Consider the following 18,467-nt stretch of genomic DNA (forward strand, 5'->3'; position numbering starts at 1 on the left):
CCCGGAGATTCTAATGTAATTGGACTTGGGTGGGACACAAGCACCAGCAATTTTTAAAAGCCCCCCAAGCTTTTTTCTTACCATAGGGCAACATTTTTATAATTATACTAGATACTGAAATTAAGAGATCTTCAATTTGTTTATTGTCTTAACTAGGGTTGGCAATGTTTTCTAGATCTATTTTATAATTCTTAAAGTCTCGAAAACACACAGGGTAATAGGGGAGACCATACTCCTTTTTTTGTTAAGAATGTCATTGTACTGATGTCAGGTCAGATTTGAAAGTCAATGTTTAGTTTCTTATGACCCATCTTAAACACCAGCCATATTTTGCAGCTGCCCAGATGATCTCCATTTTAATCTTATTTTGTATAATGCCTTCAATGTTATCATTCTAAAGAACACACGTTGTATTATGATTGTTCTTCTCACAAATGAGTAATGGCTGTCCATTTATTAAGAATTCTTAGTCCAGTATTCATGAGGGCCAAACTATTCTTCAAACCAAATTCCAGTGGCCCAACACCTCACTTCCACTATCCAGGGCTTTGCCCAGATTTCCCTTCTTTCCTCTCTCTCCCTTCTCATGCTTCAAAGCCCTAGACAAACGCCACCATCTCCACGAAAACATCTCTGACCCTAATCAGAATGAGTAGTTCTTCTCCTACCTTCCCAGTACTGATTTGCACCACAATTGGCATTTGTTGCACTACAATTTTTATTATAGCTACTTGTGTCTGCCTTCTCCACTAGAAGATGATAAAAACAGAAAGAAAAAGACAAAGACAATGAAAAGAATGTTCATTCACCACTTATTTTTTGCCAACAACTACACTAAGTGCTTTCCGTATTTCATACTTTAATTCTCACAACAACCCTACAAGGGAGGTTCTGTCATTAACTCCATTCTACAGATGTAGTACCTGAGGCTTAGAGAGTTTAAATAACTCACTTAAGGTCGGGTAAGTAAGGAGGCTGCAGCTCTAATTCAGATCTGTCTTAGATGAGGGTCCAAACTTTTAGCCACTGTGCAATCCTACTTGTAGTCAGGGACACAATATAATCATTAGTGTACTAATCACCATCTCCCAAGGTCTAAGATAATTCCTTAGTCATAGGAACTCCAAAAGGTTTATTATATTGCAGGTTTTAAAACAGATAGAATTTACTCCATGGAAATATAAAACACAATTTTTTCCCAAAGACAAATTTATCATATGTCTTGTGCTTCAGAATACAGTCTGGGTTATTCTGGTTGGCATGGGAATGGCAGATGGATACATTTTCAATAAAGGTATATAATGGGCACAGTGAAGTCTAGTGTGTATTGGGGAGGTTGAATCTTGAGAGAGACTATTAGACGGTTTTGTGTAAATTCCTTTCCCATAGGACATATTTAGATAGGAGTTTAGTTAAATAGACTAATTGTGAAGGATAAACAGTGAGGTCATCCTATGTCTGGGAAACTCAATTACCCATGTTTGATGTTACTCTCATGAGTACAACAAGCTGACCCTAATTGGAATTTCTAGTATTTCTGCATTGGCATTCAAAACATGTTGGGTGTATATAATATCTACCATCACTCTGAGAGAATCAACTGGAAGAGAAAATTTACTAGATACTGGACAGATCGTGGTCCCTTCTTCGTGAGGAGTTTGAATGGTCCATCTGTCATTTATAGTCACAACAATGAATCATGACACCTATCAGTGCCAGATGTTCTAGCTTAGGATGTGAGGTATAATTTCTACTGAATACCGCCAAGAGGAGGAAAGGATTTCAGAATAAGTTTTAGGAGGAGAAACTCACCTAAATTCAAGCTGCTTAATCTACGTTTGTGATCACAAATAAACCACCTGAAACAGGGGCAGGTGTTTACTTTTATAGCTCCTTAGTACCCTGCAGCTAATTCCCCTAAAACCACAGGAATAAACACTCTAGGTTAGTGCCAATAGAGTAGCCACTAGCCACATGAAACTACTGAATATTTGAAATGGGGTACTCTGAATGATGTGCCTCAAGTATAAAATACCAGATTTCCAAGACCTAGTATGAAAAAATAAGGTAAAATATCTCATTGATAATGTTTTATATTGATTACAGATTGAAATAATATTTCGGCTATATTGTGTTAAAATATTATTAAAATTACTTTAACCTGTTTCTTTTTTACTTTTCTTCTTGTAGGTACTAGAAAATTTAAATTTTCTTATGCGGTTACCATTACATTTCTATTGAATAGCTGCGGTCTAGATAAAAGTATCTGACTCTGGTATCATATTGCCTGTTTTTTTAAAACTTTATTATTTATTTATTTATTTATTTAGAGACAGAGTCTTGCTCTGTAGCCCAGGCTGCAGTTCGGTGGCACAATCATAGCTCACTGCAACCTTTAAGTCCTGGGCTCAAGCAATCCTCTCACCTTAGCCTCCTGAGTAGCTGGGACTATAGGCATGTACCACTAAACCCAGCTAATTTTTTAAATTTTATAGTAGAGACAGGGTCTTACTGTGTTGCCCAGGCTGGTCTCAAACTCCTGGCCTCCAGGAATCCTCCCGCCTTGGCTTCCCAAAGTGCTGGGATTACAGCAGTGAGCCACCATGCCTGGCCCCATATTGCCTGGATTTTTCTGGCTTTCCCACATACTAGCTGTGTGTACTTGTGAAAATTACTGACCTTCTCTATACCTCAAGTTTCCTCATCTTAAATGGCAATAATAACACTACCACTAAGGTTTTGGGGGGGATGAAATAAGATCATGCATATAAAGTGCTCCACTCTGTGCTTGGTTCATGGTGAACACTTAATAAAGGTTAGGAATTTTTAAGCTTTCAGGAATAGCTTAGACAGTGATTTTCCTCCTCCCATGAAATTTTCAGTAGTTTCCCTTTGCCCACAAGACTCTAAGCAACTCAGCATGGCTAAAAAGAGGAACCTACAGAAGCTGGTCCCAGGCCAGCTCTCCAGCCCCCCATTCTACTATGTCTCACCTTGAAGTTAACCTCCTTCATTCCACCGTAGCATCCTCAACACAGCATGTTCTCAGTTGCTTTTGCAGTTTTTACCTTGTTTATCTCTTCCTCACAGGTCTTCTCCATCTTCTTTCTCTGCCTGCAAAATTTCCAACATCTGCGGAGGGGTCATTTCCTTTGAAAATCTCCTCCTGGTTCTCACCTTCACAGCAGTCTTGAAGAGTTCAGCACTGTTCAAATGTAACTTGTACATGTATCTATTACTGTAAATTTCAAACTACACTCTAGTTAGGGGTTCACCTGTCAACCTCCCTCACTCAACTGTGATGTTCTTGAGAAAAACCACATTTTTCTTTTACATGTGCCCAGCACCTAGAACAATTCTTGGCTTACAATAAATGCTCAGTGAAGATTTGCTGAACTCTTTATGCAATCTTGTAATTCTCTACTGTGGGGGCTGAGCCTAGAAAAAAGGATGGATAGATGGAAAAAACATGAGCAGGGTGAATGAAGGGTCAGGTAAAAACACCTGCCTGAAGCTACTTGTTTGCTGTGTGCAAAGGTTAGCTGAAAACAGCTGACCTGTATGGATGTTGTTAAAGAAATTAGCAAACGACCCCGACCTTTTGCACGTGTCCTTGGAAATAAATACGGGGAGGGACTTAGCTGAGGCGGCCATTTTCTTCTTCAGGCTTTTGGCCCCTGTCCTTCTCTCTATAACGCTATGTGTTTCAAGTAATTATTCCTTCGCTACCAAGCTCGGGAGCAAAAAGCAGCCGCTATGCTCTACTAGTATGATTTGTGGATTCCTGCAATTCCCTCTGTCCCCCTAACTTATCTCTTTTTGCTCTCCACGTTTCCCAGCTATCATGCTTCTCTGTGACTAATCTTAATCAATGAAACTTGAATAGAAGGGTTGTGTCACTTCCAGTCTCAGGAAATGAAAAGCGGGTTACCTGTTCAATTCTCTCTCTTAGGTCCACACAGCTAGAAGCAAAGGACTCCAAGATGTTGGAGTCGCAAAAGAAAAGTCACCAGTCCCTGAGTCAGCACTTAGAAGGAGGACAGGCAGGAGAATCCCCCCCCCACCCACACTAGACTGCTCTAAATGGGGTATTTGCCTTTGCTATGCCAAGACACTGAAATCTGGAGGCTTATTACTACAGCACTGCTTTGCATATCCTACCTGTAAGACTGGTGGCGGGCACCCCTCCCCTCCCTGATGAAAAAGAAGCAGCTCCTCCTATTCCTCAATACCTGCCCTAAAACTGTAACAAAGAAATTCCTCACTCTTCTCGCCAAAACCTTTCCCTCCGAAAAACTCCCTTCCCCGGCCCTAAAAAACTACATAAACCCACCCAGACTTCTGGGCGAGGCGACTTCCTGGGTCTCTCTCTCTCTCTCTCTCTCTCTCTCTCTCTCTCTCTCTCTCTCTCTCTCTCTCTCTGCCCATAAACCTCGGCCGGGAGTGCCCCAATAACGCCTCGTTACTTACTCCTTTCAACTCTGCTGTCTTTCTTTCTGGGTGCCTATCCAAAAACCTTACATTTAGTGCCAAAACCCGGGAGGGCACTTTAACTTTCAGCTACACCACCCCCCTCCTGTGGACTCCGGTCTTAAAACCTTACACTACCTAATAAACAATGGTAAATACAATTATTAATAGGATCTTTTGCTCCATGGCATTTTCTTTTAATTGCAAATGCTCCTGGGAAAAGGAGTAACGCATGAAACTAATCCAACCTGATAATCACAGATTTTCCTCCTTCCCAGAGAAATCTAAGAAACAGAAGAGCCCTAGAATTTGAGTTTAAAAAGAGGATTTCTGAGGGGAAAGAGTTGGGAAGAAGGGAGTGGGTTGGTAGCTTGGGCAATGTAGTACATTAGAGACAATCTTCACCTCACTCGGTGGTTTAAAATTATACCAAAGGAAAATAAGTCATAAGCCAGAAGGAATTAATATGCACACACCAGCCTTGCTTGGATATATGGTGCTGTTTCTTTCTATTTTACTTTATGCTAGATAAAGCTGAGCAATTGTATAAATAGAAATGACTGAAGCCTTTACATCTAATAGCAGAACTTCTCTCTTTCTTGTCCTTTTGATAAAGCTAAAGTATAAGGCCTTTTCTAGAAAGCATTTATTTTGTTATCTGTTTAGGCTGTTCTACTCTAAAATGTCATCAATATTCTTTAAGGTATCAAAACTAATTTTAGCAAAAAGCCCCAGGAGTTGACTGTTGCTGGTCTGATAATGGATATCAATTTTTCAAACTGAAAACTAAGAGGCTCTTTAAAAACCTATAAAGCAAGCAGACTTTCCCCCGCAAACAATGGGCTTTATGCTTTTATCACGTCTCACAGTTGTATCTTGTTATAAGCTACAAGAGTTATATCTGAACCATGACAATGATATAATCCCTTTCATCTGGGCCTTCTCACATCCCCTAATTCATTTGATCTACTGGCCAGAGAAGACCATATTAAAACCAAGTCAAGGCTCAAATTTTCAATGCAACAAGTCATATTGATATACGTGGATATGCATGCATATTTGCCAGCTATCTTCATTTTCTGTGTTTTATTATATGCAAACTCTTTTCCCAACATGATTGTGTAGTAACAAATTTGGCCTTGCCCAAAGAGAAGGTCTGACCTTTGTCCTGTTTCTGGGAGGTAATATCTAGGCCCTTGTAATATTACGCCTGATAGGAGAATCTTTGTTTGCCTGGCACCTTAAATCAATCTGGATAATTTAACAAAGTGACTTAGGGTGGGGTCTGGTCATACCTGTATAGTCTTAAGATGGGGCTAGCCATGCTAGAAAGGTTAACAGTGTGAATTAGGCTGTGGGCTTTGGGTCAGGTGGTATCAATCGACCCAGACACTGAGATCAAGCATGTGGGAAATCATCCAATCAATCCTGCCTATAACGTGGAGTCCTAATAAAGACCCTGAATACTGAGGCCTGTGTGAGCTTCCTTGGTTGGCAATACTCTATGTATATTGTCATACACTGATACTTGGAGAGTAATGTGTCCTAATTCCACAGAGAAAGGACAATGGAAGCTCTGTTTGGACCTCTCCTGGACTCTGCCCTATGCACTTTTTCCCTTGGCTGATTTTAATCTGAATTCTTTCCCTGTGTTAAACCATAACTGTGAGTGCAATAGCTTTAAGTGAATTTTATGAGTTCTTCTAGTGAATTATCAAAACTGAGAAGTGTTTTTGGGAACTCCCCAAACTTGCAGTTGATGTCAGAACTAACTTCGTAGTTTGTCCTAAACTCCTCACAATGGTAAAATGTAATTGGCAAAGGATTTGTAGGCAGAAAATCTAGGTTCAAGGGCAGACTCTGATCTACCAGCTATCTGAACATAGACAATTTATTTACTAGTTCTTTGTGCCTAGATGTCTTCATTTGTGAAATGGAAATAATGCCACCTATATGCAAAAGCATTACTGCAAAAATTAAGATAACATATGAAATGCTTAAAATTGCAATGTTTGCATAAATGTTATACAAATGTTTCATTTGAAATTATTCCACATGAAACCAAGTTTGTTAGTCTTAATTTGCCACTACATCAAAATTGTTTTTCCTAAATGCAAGTTTTTCAAATTGTTAGTGTTACTGACAATATCTGCAATCTCATATCTTAGTTCAAACTTTTAATATACTTAGAATAAAAGAATACTAATCATATACTGCAATGATGGAGCACAAAACCCCAGATATGATGAAATACGTAATATAAAACTGGGTTTTCAGAATACAGGCATTAGAGGTAAACAACAAAGGTGTTAGTAATAACACCTTAAACTTGTGTAGTTCTCTCTAGATTTCAAATCTTTTCAAATGTACATTTTTGTCCTGTCCCAATTTTCTGAAATTGCCAGAATATTTACTACTTAGTTTGCAGCAACCTGAAACTGACAAAGGGGTATATGGACCAAGGTTTCATTTGTTAATTAGTTATTGGGCAATAACTGTTATGCAATGAACTATTGTAGGTGTGCTATTTTACAGTAATAAGCAGACAAAATCTTTGCTCTCATGAATAAAAAAGGAATTTTTACAAATCCCACCATACAGCAAATCTTAAAAATACAGGTTTCAAAACTAAGGAAAACACCTGTTGTTTATAGTCACATACTAGTAGAGGTATGTATATAAGTAGATATATAGATACATATACACACACACAACCTTTCAGAGTTAGAAACTTGGTCAGAGAAAAAAATAGTTATTGCTCACTTGGAACTAAGGAACTTGGTAACTTGTGATAATATATTGTCACATGGCATCATGTGAGGCTTTGGGATATGGAAACAAGAAAATTACCTTTGACATCAATAAATCATAGTCTAGCCAAAGATGTATATTTTTCCAAATTATATACATTCTTTCTTTTTTGAAAAGATTTAGTGACTTCAACTAAAGACATGGCAAAGTGATTAAAGTATTAATTCACCCATTCAATAATTATTTATGGAGCATCTGTTATGTGCCAAGAGTGATGCTGAGTACTAGGAATGCAGCAGTGTATGAATCGGGAGCATCCTCTACCTTCTTGAGTCCCACAGCATAAGCTGGTAAGATAGAAAATGCCCTCCAAAAGGAAGGAAGAGTACAGGAGTGAAGCAGATGAATGAGTTGGGGATTGAGAAAAGAGTTGGGTATGGGGAGGCGGCAGCAAGTGTGAGGGCATAGAGGCACTAGTGCATTCAAGACAGCTTTAGAAAGAATAAGTATGGTGGGTAAAGGGGAAAGGTAAGGCGGGAACAGGTAGGCTGCAGCCAGAACATGGAGGCTTCACGAGCTAACTTTAGGCCCCTGGCCTTTGCTATAAGAGATTTAGGAGGTTTTAAAGAATGGGAGGGATGACCATATTTGTGGTTATATAATTGGAGAATTGTGACTATTCTGGAAGGAATCAAATTCAGGGAGGGGAACCAGTTTGGAGGATGTGACAGTGGTCCCAGTCATTAAAAAAAACAAAACAAAACAAAAAAAAAAAAAAACACCATGGTCTGAGGTAGGGTAGCTCTGTATGTGGAGAGAAGATAAATTTGAGAGACGTGTCAGCAGGAAAATACACAGGACTTTGAAAATCAATTTGAATGTAAAGCATGGCCAGTTCAGTTGTATGCTGGTGGTTCATTTTACAGAGATATAAAACACTGGAAGAGAAATTTGTATATTCGAATTTGATGACTTAGATTTGGTTTTAAATTTGAGACATCCATGGAGAGACAGATGATGAAATGACTAGTGTGGGAATATGCTAATGTATAGCTCATATGAGAGGCATTAAATCTTTTTCAAACTACCCAAAGAAACTATTGTATCTACTACACAAACTAAAGTGCTCCATAGTCCTTCATCACTTGAATGATTTGTTTACCACCCTTTTCCTTTCCTGACAATTGAATACAAATTAACCTAAACTGATAGGCAGTAGGAATATTTATTTACTACTTGCCTATTGTGACAACATGGACTTAATGCCTTCCGCAGCCTCAACTGGTCCCAGCTTAGTGTTGCCTACTTTTTGATGTGCAATTTTATCACATCCCAGCTGAGAGAACATTTTAAAGGGGCATCATCTCCAGATACCTAAAAATATATCCTTGCTTTTCCATAACAGGATATTCCAGGTTGATTTTTGAGTTCTCTTGCCCAACATCTGGATACCAGGGAGAATACATTGTATAATTTCACAAGAGAACTCAAACAGAGCAAGATAATATAGGAGCATCAAACCACTGACATAAGGTCAAAAAAGGGCCTTTTCTCCAAAGTCCAAATATTCGGGGCTTTTTTTTTTTTTTTTTTACTTGCCCTAACATGAATTTATTAATCCTTATTGACTCCTTCCAGTAACTTCTGGCCATATTTTGTCACAATGTTCTCAATTTATGTTGCTCCATTATTAGAAATCTTTATTTTCTTTTTTTTTTTCCTCAAGCTTCATGGAATTGGTATTAAAGTACCAAAGTCTAGATCAAGGATTGGCAAACCACAGCCTATCAGCAAAACCTAGCTCATTTTCTGATTTTTTTTTTTTTTCAATTTTATTGGAACACAACCATGTCCATTTGTTTAAGGCCTATGAGTGCTTTGGCATTATAATACCAGAGTCGAGTAGTTATGATAGATACTGACCCACAAACCCTAAAACATTTGCCATCCTTTGGTCTCAATGATCTCCCTTGTCTGTACCTGTCAATCAGCAATTGTCTAAAAATAAAAGGAAATCTCAGCATTCTTCCAAGGGAACACCAAAGAATATAGAGACACAGGCTACCCAGTAGTTCAGCTAGATTCCCATAAATCTTCCAGCAATATCAAGGAATGGGACAATACAGATATTATAAACCTTTGTTTTTCCCAAAACTCTTCTTTAACTTTTTATTGATATGAGTCCTAGCATCATAACTTATTTATCATGGGTACCTAAATGTTGAACTGCAAGTTTTTAAGGGCTGTCTTATTTATATATATGCAGTAGATTGATTCTATTAAAAGTTACAGTTCCTCATCTGTAACCCCTGTTGTGTCCATGTCTTTTATCATGTGACTTTTCAGCTTCTCTCATTAAAGAAACTGCATTTTCCCATCTCTTTTATCTGTATTGGTCTTTAACATGCTTTAGCCAGTAGAATGCAGTAAAGGTGATGGTATGCCAGTTCTGAGCTTCTTCAGAAGCCTTTTATGTTTCTTCTTTGCATCTCTGCCTCTACCACAGAAACATATCAAGGAGAATGAAAGACATATGTAACATATCCAAGTTGCTCCACTTACCCAAGCCACAGCCAGCCAAGATCAATAGTGAGCAATACTCGGCCCAGCTAAGAAACAGCAGAGCTACCTCAACCAACCACTCTAGATGTGTCAACAGTAAATATTTGTTTTGTGCTACTGAGAGGTTTGTTTGTCATAAGGTATTATTGTGGCAGTAGATAGCTGGCATAAAATATTTAAACCATTATGTTGTACCTAGTTCATCTTTTCTAAGACTAACTAACAATGTTAGCAAATATAACAAATTGATATTGAGAAACTTGAGACACTTATAAAACTTAACCCCAAGAGTTCAAGTAGAATAATTTCTATGAATTGTCTGAGTTCCACAAGGGCCAACTCGGAAAATACTAGCACTTCTGGATTATAACACATTTCATTTGCAGTTCTGTAATCACATCTTATTTAAATCTCCTAAAATCCCCATACAAGTAATTCCCAAATATTTTTGGACCTATTCTAGAATTTTTAATCCCTACATAAAACAAATATGAGAATTTAGCAAGTTGTAGCTATAGAATATTTTGATGCAATGCAACATTTTGCAGGGATTTTAGCCCCTTCAATTCTGTGTGGATATACAACTACTACAGACAGGGAATGATCGGTCACTTTCTTCTATATAACTTGGTGAATAGGGCATAATAAGATCTCCAAATATTACATATAGCTTTGCCCAAATATAAACAGACCTACTGCATGTTGGGATTAACACCTGAATCTAGAAAGAGCTTGGAACAAGTAACTTATTTTTAACAATTTGGGTAGCTGTTGTGGTTCTGACCTTATGCTCTCCAATAATTTAAATGATTTGGATGCTACTTGGGATCAGGGGAGGGATTCTCATCCTACATGTTTAATTAGCATGTGCATTCAAGTAGGGGCAACGCGAATACCTGAGAGCCATGTGGTTTCACTATGGATGCCCTGTGATACTACTTCTGTGAATAGCCACTTCTCTGCTGGAGGCAGGTGTCTCCATCTTCGGTCTGTCTTGCAGAAGGGCTTAATCCATCTGACCTTCGCAGGATTCAACATTCTCAAAAATTTCTTACTTTTTTCCCCTTGCTTGCCCTCCCTTTTAGGAATCTTTTAAACTTGTTAAAGATACAGAAATTCTTTCTTTCTGAGCATTTTAAAACAAAAGCTCACTTAGCTAAACTTCTTTTGGGGAAACTTCCCAATTTTGAATCACTCTTCATTGAATGGGTGAGGGAGAGAGGGAATCCCTTGCCTACCCCCTATACACCTTCATACAGTTTCAAGTCAAAATTCTAAAGATTCCAGACAGGAAAAAGTAGTTGGTCTTTTTCCAAGGATTGAGAAAATCTGGGCCTTGTGCCAGTGTCTCCTCCTTTATCTTAATTGGCTCTGTCCCAAGGTTGCTTTTTCACAAACAAATCTTGTCTGCAAATATTATTTAATATTTTAGTTTCATTGTCTTAAGACAATTTTTAAATCAGGATGCTTAGGAACCATGGTTCACCCTGAACATAATTATGAATACAGTTTGCAGCTTCTCAGACATTCTTAGTGCTGTATTTCACTGGGCTCATGCACATCTCTTGAGCAGAACTTTTGAGAAGAAATTGCTTTTTCTTAAATTTTACCATTGGAAGTTTTGTGCCTCAAATATTTTCCACTCAGAATGTGTCCAGTTCACATGGAATATTATTTCTGAGACCCAAACTTCTGTATGCCATTAAAACATTTTTTGGATGCCCAAATCACAGCTCCAAGTTCATAGTACTTCTTCAGAAGAGGAGTTAAACAAAACACAGATTAGTTTCTACATATAACTTATCATAGCTTAAAGTAATCACAAGACTTTCCTTTTTTTTGTCTTTTGATATCTGCCTCCCTGGGTTAGTGAGGATAAGCAAATCTCAGCTCCTTCCTTTCCTCCTCAGAGTTAAACTCAATTTTGCCTAATAAACAGCCTTTCATCAGTCTGCAGGATTCTTGATTGGGAGGTACTTCCTTCATCCCAGATGTTGCCATTCCTAATGATCTAACCTAGCATCGGTTTCACGGTTTCAGTGTCAGTTGTCCTTAACAACCAGACACTGGGTCAGGTGGCTTACTGTTTCAATTCCTGCTGTGAAAATGCCAAGATTACTAAAGAAATCAAGGAATTGTAATTTGGCCAAGTTTAGGATTGTAATTCACTTTAAATCCACAGTGACAAGACACTCAGAGTTTAAGAGTGGTAAACATTCTCTTTTGGAATAATTCCTCCTTGCCTACCTCATTACCTACTACAGAGGTATTTTTTTCTGATATTGAGGATGGTCAATTCATCACCCTGGCTTTCTGGTGTCAGCGTATCTTGCTGTAATATCTTCCTCCAATCACTTTACACACACCTAATGGGTGCAGCGCACACCGTCTGGGGAGATGGACAAGCTTGAAGCTCTGACTTGGGTGTGGCAAAGGCAATATACATAACCTAAACATATGTACCCCTATAATATGCTGAAATAAAAGTTTGGTCATTAGAATCTGAGGTCTCTGCATCAATCCTACTTCTGACACTGACATTAATGTCATAATGGGACAATAATAGGAATGATGGAAAACACCAAATCCAATTAAGTGATATAAAGTTTTTTATAAGAATATGAAGATACAGCTCTTCAAAAATACATAAAGCAAGAGATAGTGGGAGATACTCCCAGATGCAGGAAGAGTTCTTCCCCAAAATTTCTCCAAGAATACAAAACTTCCTGTGAAGCTATACATGGAGTTGAAGATTCTGCCAAATGTTAGAAGTTCACACCCTCTCGTTCTTAGTCTTTCCCAGCTCCTACAGCTCCCACCTCCTCTGAATACGTGTCTGTATCATATCGCATCCCAGAGCAAGAAACTTGTACCAAACATTTCCTGTTCATTCCTCAATGTTTACTGTGATACCACCCTTTAGGTCTAGGTATATTTTTGAAGGAATATCCAAGATCACCCAGGTATGTCATTTAGAATGAAAATAAAGTAAGGCCTAGAGCAGATCTGGAGAGAACATCAACATATATAGGATTCGGATGAATAAACGGAAGAAGTCTACTGAGGAGATTAAGAAGGACTCAACAGGCAGAAAAACGGGAGCATGGGGGGGGGAGGGGGTGTCACAGGACTCAAGAGAAAATAACATTTTGAGAGAGATGAAGTGATGAACTGAGTCAAATATCACCAAAAGGTCAAGTAAAAAGACAAGGACTAAAAATAGTTCACTAGCTTAATGGCATGGAGGTTGTTTAGCACAAAGTGATAGTTTTAGAGTGATTGGAAAAAAGGAGCTGGATTGACTAGTCTGAATACAGAGAAAGGCAAGGAAGTACTTACTGTAGACCTCACATCTTCGTAGCATCCCATCTGTGAGTGGGGCTTAGACAGATATGACCCTGGCTGCACAAATGCCCGAGGTCAAGGACAAATTTTTTAAGGGGGAAGAAACTTCAGCTGTTTAAATCCCCATAAGAAAGAAACAATGGAGGTAAAAAAGAATGAAGACAAAGTGTAGAGAGAAAGAATATAAACACCAGATAAGGATGTTTGAGCAGAAATTTAGGGGACTTGGTCATCAATTGTAGGGGCATTTATTTCATCACAATAGAATGGACAGTTGTTTGTGGGATATGTGGGTAGAGGTTAAAGGAATTTCGTCTGACGGCTTCAATGTTGCCTAAGAAAGAGGATGTGTGAACATTTATTGAAAGTGAGGAAGAAGGGGAAGGATTTGATGGATTAACAGAGGTTTAAAATAGTTATTCTGGAGGAAAAAAAATTGAACAGCTGACTGGGGAATTATATAAGGACTGACAGGCAAATAGACTTGCCCTATAGGTGTCAGTGATCTTAGAGGGATTACTAGTTCCCAGTCTGCACTGCACCACTGTTTCATTTTTTTTTTGTTTTGTTTTGTTTTTTTTGTTGGTAGCCCTCAACCTCCTGGGTGCTGATATGGTGGATAGTAGAAGCTGTTCTAACTAGGGTTTGGTGAGAAGCATGGGGAAGGAGGACAGGGGAAAGAGTGAAGAACTAAAGCATGGCAATAAAGCTAGAGAGAGTAAGCGGTGATGTGAGATGGACTAAAAGGAAGAATGTAGGATTTTAGAAAATCAAGATCAAGGAAGGAAAGAAGTTGTCATCATGCTCACAATGGGAATTTAATATAGGTTTGATGATTTAGCATTGAATTTGGTTATAAGACTTCTGGGAGCATGGGAAAATGAAAAGTTGTAAGAATCATTTTACTTAAAAAAAAAAAAAACCTATTATGGGCATGTAATAGTTGTATATTAATACTTACAGGGTACATGAGATGTTTGATACAGGCATACAATGTCTATTAACCAAATCAGGGTAACTGGGGTATCCATCACCTCAAGCATTTCATTTCTTTATAATTTCACATTTTTAAGTATACTCCTATTGTTGATTAGCCACTTTGTTGTGCTATCAAATATTGTTCTAACTATAGCTTCATATGCATTAACCATCCCCACTTCATTCCCCCCTCACCACTACCCTTCTCAGCCTCTTGTAGCCATCATTCTACTCTCTATGTCCATTAAGATCAATTGTTTCAATATTTAGCTCCCACGTATGAGTGAGAACATGCGAGATTTGTCTTTCTGTGCTTGGCTTATTTCACTTAACATAATGTTCTCCAGTTTCATCCATGTTGTTGCAAATGGCAGGATTTCAGTCTTTTTTATGACTATAATATTCCATTGTGTATATATGTACCACAATTTCTTTCTCTGTTCATCCATTCATGGATACTTAAGTTGATTCCAAATCTTGGCTATTTATGAATAGTGCTGTAATAAAAATAGAAGTGCAGATATGTTTGATATACAGATTTCCTTTCTTTTGGACACATATCTCACAGTATAATTGCTGGGTCAGATGGTAGTTCTAGTTTTAGTTTTTTGAGGAACCTCCATACTGTTCTCCATAGTGGTTGCACTTATTCACATTCTCACCAACAGTGTACGACGGTTCCCCTTTCTCCACATCTTCACCAGGTTTTATTGTCTGTCTTTTTGATAAAAGCCATCTTAACTTGGGTGAGATGATATCTCATTGTAGTTTTGACTTGCATTTCTGAGTAATAAAGTTGAGCATTTTTTTCACATACCTGTTGGCCATTTGTATGTTTTCTTTTGAGAAATATCTATTCAGATCTTTGGCCCACTTTTTTTAAAAATCAGATTATTTGATTTTTTTTCCTATTGAGTTATTTGAGTTCCTTCTGGTTATTAATCCCTTGTCAGATGGGTAGTTTTTAAATATTTCCTCCCATTCTTTGGGTTGTCTCTTCACTTTGTTGATTATTATCTTTGCTGTACAGAAGCTTTTTAGCTTGATATTATCTCATTTGTCAAAATTGGCTTTGGTTGCCTGTGCTTTGGGGGTACTCAAGACTACTCAAGAAGTCTTTTCCCAGACCAATGCCCTTGAAGCATTTCCCCAATGATAATCAAGGCTCCAAATGTCATAAAGAAAAGATCTTAAGAGAAGCAAGTTAAAAAAAAAAAAAAAAAAAAAATCATCTTTTTTTAAAATTTATTTTTAGAGATGGGGGTCTCTCTATTTTGCTCTGGCCTTGAACTACTAGGCTCAAGCCATCCTTCAGCCTCAGGCTACCCAACAGCTGGGATTGCAGGCACCAGCCACCATGCTCAGCTAAGATTCTCATTTTTTTAAAGTATAACTCATACGTCTTATCCAAAGGAAAAAATGTGCTTAGCAAAACTAAGAAGATCCTTGTCTTAACAATAGCTTCCTTATGCTGCCCAGGTCTTCCTACTAAGGTGTTAGAGGGCATTGCCATTGGGACATAAGGAACATTATCACCTTGTGGTGAAAATTAAATGCTGAAAGATGGAGGAAATGATAAAGAACAGAATGACACTCAAATGGGAGAAATGGTACGTCTACCTCATGTGACGTTGACAAGGTTGGGCATCCTTCCCTTCTGTTGCTTCAGTTTAAAACTTAAAATATATCCTAAAGATAGATTCAGCAAATATAATTTTAAAAACTTTTATGGAGCTATTTTTGTACCAGGCAATTCACTCATTTAAACTATATACAATTCAGTGGTTTTCAGTATATTCAGAGTTGTGCAACCACCATCACAATCTAATTTTGGAATATTTTCATCACCCCAGAAAAACTCCATACACATTAGCAGTCACTACCTATTTTCTTCCAACACTGCCAGTTCTAGACAATCACTAATCATCTTTCTGTGTTTGAGAGTTTGCCTATTTTGGACATTTCATAAAAATGAAATCATAATATGTGGTATCTTGTGACTGTATTCTTTCACTTGGCATAATGTTTTCAAGGTTCGTGCAAGTTGTAGTATGTATCAGTACTTTGTTTCTTTTTATTGCTGAATAATATTCCATTATATAGACATGTACATTTTATCCATTTATCAGTTGATGAATAATTGGGTTTCTTCCATTATTTGGCTATTATAAAGCTGTTTGAACATTCATGTACAAGTTTCTGTGTGGACATGTTTTCATTTCTCTTGGCTGTATACCTAGGAGTGGAATTGCTGAGTCATGTGGGAAATTTATGTTTAACATTTTGAGGAACTGCCATTGTTTTCCAAAGTGGCTGCACCATTTTACATTCACACCAGCAATGTATGAGGGTTCTAATTTCTCTACATCCTTGTCAACACTTGTTTATTTTTTTATTGTTTCCATCCTAGTAGGTATGAAAGTAACATCTCATTGTGGTTTCAATTAATGCAATACAGTTTTAAAGTTCTTAACATCTAGAATGCAGGGCACTGGAATGGATACAGAAATCTAATACACAGAACCTTTTTAACTGTGTAATCATCAGTTCAGCTCACTTTTGGCCCTTTTCTCTTCCAAGCCCTAAGTCAGAATGCATTTGTTGAATGGTTTGTTAGGTAGGGCCAAGTGACTATCCCCAGCCAATGAGTCTTGAATGGAAGCAATGCTGTAACTTCTATGCCAAAGCATTTAATTGGTAGTGCAAGAACCCCCGGAGTTCTTTCTCTCTGCCTTGACAACCAACAACTTTCAAAATAGTGGCAGCTTTGATAGCCTGGGTCATAGGATGAGGAGACACTTAGTAGAACTGACTGACCTATAATGCACATGCCGTGTAAATGAGAAACATTTGTTATTAAGAGAATAGTGACTGTTAACTACAGCATAACTGGGCATATTCTGCACTCATGGTGGTGTTTACTATGAATTGTGCACTACTTGATGGTTAAGATATTAGAGTTCAACAGATCTGGCAAATAACTTTTAGCATCTCTAAGCCTTACCTTCCTCTTTAATATGGTTGTCATAAATCTACTTCACACAATTGATGGAAGTTAAGCAAGACAACGTATTCTTCAATAATTCTTAGCACAATGCATGGTACATAGCAGGTTCTTAAGAAATGATTGTTATCAACAGAAGGGCAACAAATTGAGGACTATAATATTGGATCTAACTTTATGTAGAAGATAAGTCAGAATTTGAAGGACTAACTCATAGAAGCAGGGAGAAAGGTTATGGCTTCTCTTTAGTTAAGTAGTTTGGACCTTGCAGCAAGCCTCCCTAGCAAGCATTTTTGTTAAGAGATATATATATATATGGCTGCATGCCATTATTACATGGTGGGGGAGGGCCTTTGGGGTCTTGATTTTTTTTTTTTTTTTTTTTTTTTTTCCTCCCAGAAGAGAAGAAATGGCCACAGTATTCTGATTCAGGGAACAAGGAGCATACAATATGGAATGTGATTACATTTAAAATATACTGAAGTGATTTCGTAAATCTGAAATTATCAATCCCTCTTCAGAATGACAGGTGGGGTGTAAATGCCAAAATAAGTTCAGTTAAGAATACTTAGAATCAATATAAAACATATTTTCATTTTATGTGCATTGTATCCTTGAGACTTAATGAGGCAGGGACCTGGTTCAGCCTGGCAAAAGGCAATCAACAAAATCAATTGATGCCACGCAGATATTTCTATTAATGTGACAAAGGAAAATGCAAGACACTAGAAGAGTTGTAACCATACATTGGGGGGGCCATGTATTTCCTTTTCCTTGGCTTTGTCTCTACTTCCTTCTTTTCTCTTATATGCTCGACTGTTCCTCCTTGTTCTTTAGCTGACTTGTTTCCTCTGTCTGTCCTTTTTAATATTGGTATTCTACAGGTCAAACGTCAGCCTATGCTCTCTTCAGCCTATAAACCCTCCTTCACAGTTCTCACTCCCTGCCATGATTTTATCTGCCCCCATGGGTTAACTTTTTTTATCCGAGACTTTGTTTCTCGGTGCATGTTTCCATTTGCCTATTGAAACTTCCATGTGGGTGTCCTACAATGTTAATAGTTATGTCCTGTTTTTTCTAGCTGAATTATTTTCCTTTTATCTTTACCAGTCTAACTTCCTCAGATCTCTTCAGCTTTACTTCTTCGAGGCAGTATTTCTTGAAACTGAGACTACCACAGGTCTACCTGTGCACACTATCCTGACGCCCTATTTTACCTAAAACAATTCAGAACCAATTGCTTTAAATTACACATTTGTGAGATTATTTCACTTTCTCTCTTCCTCCATGCTATACTTTTTACTGTGTGAAGGCTAGCACAGTGTCTGTTTTGATCTCCATCATATCCCCAGTTCCT

The sequence above is a fragment of the Lemur catta genome, chromosome X (genome assembly GCF_020740605.2).
Source record: "Lemur catta isolate mLemCat1 chromosome X, mLemCat1.pri, whole genome shotgun sequence".
Taxonomy (NCBI): Eukaryota; Metazoa; Chordata; class Mammalia; order Primates; family Lemuridae; genus Lemur; species Lemur catta.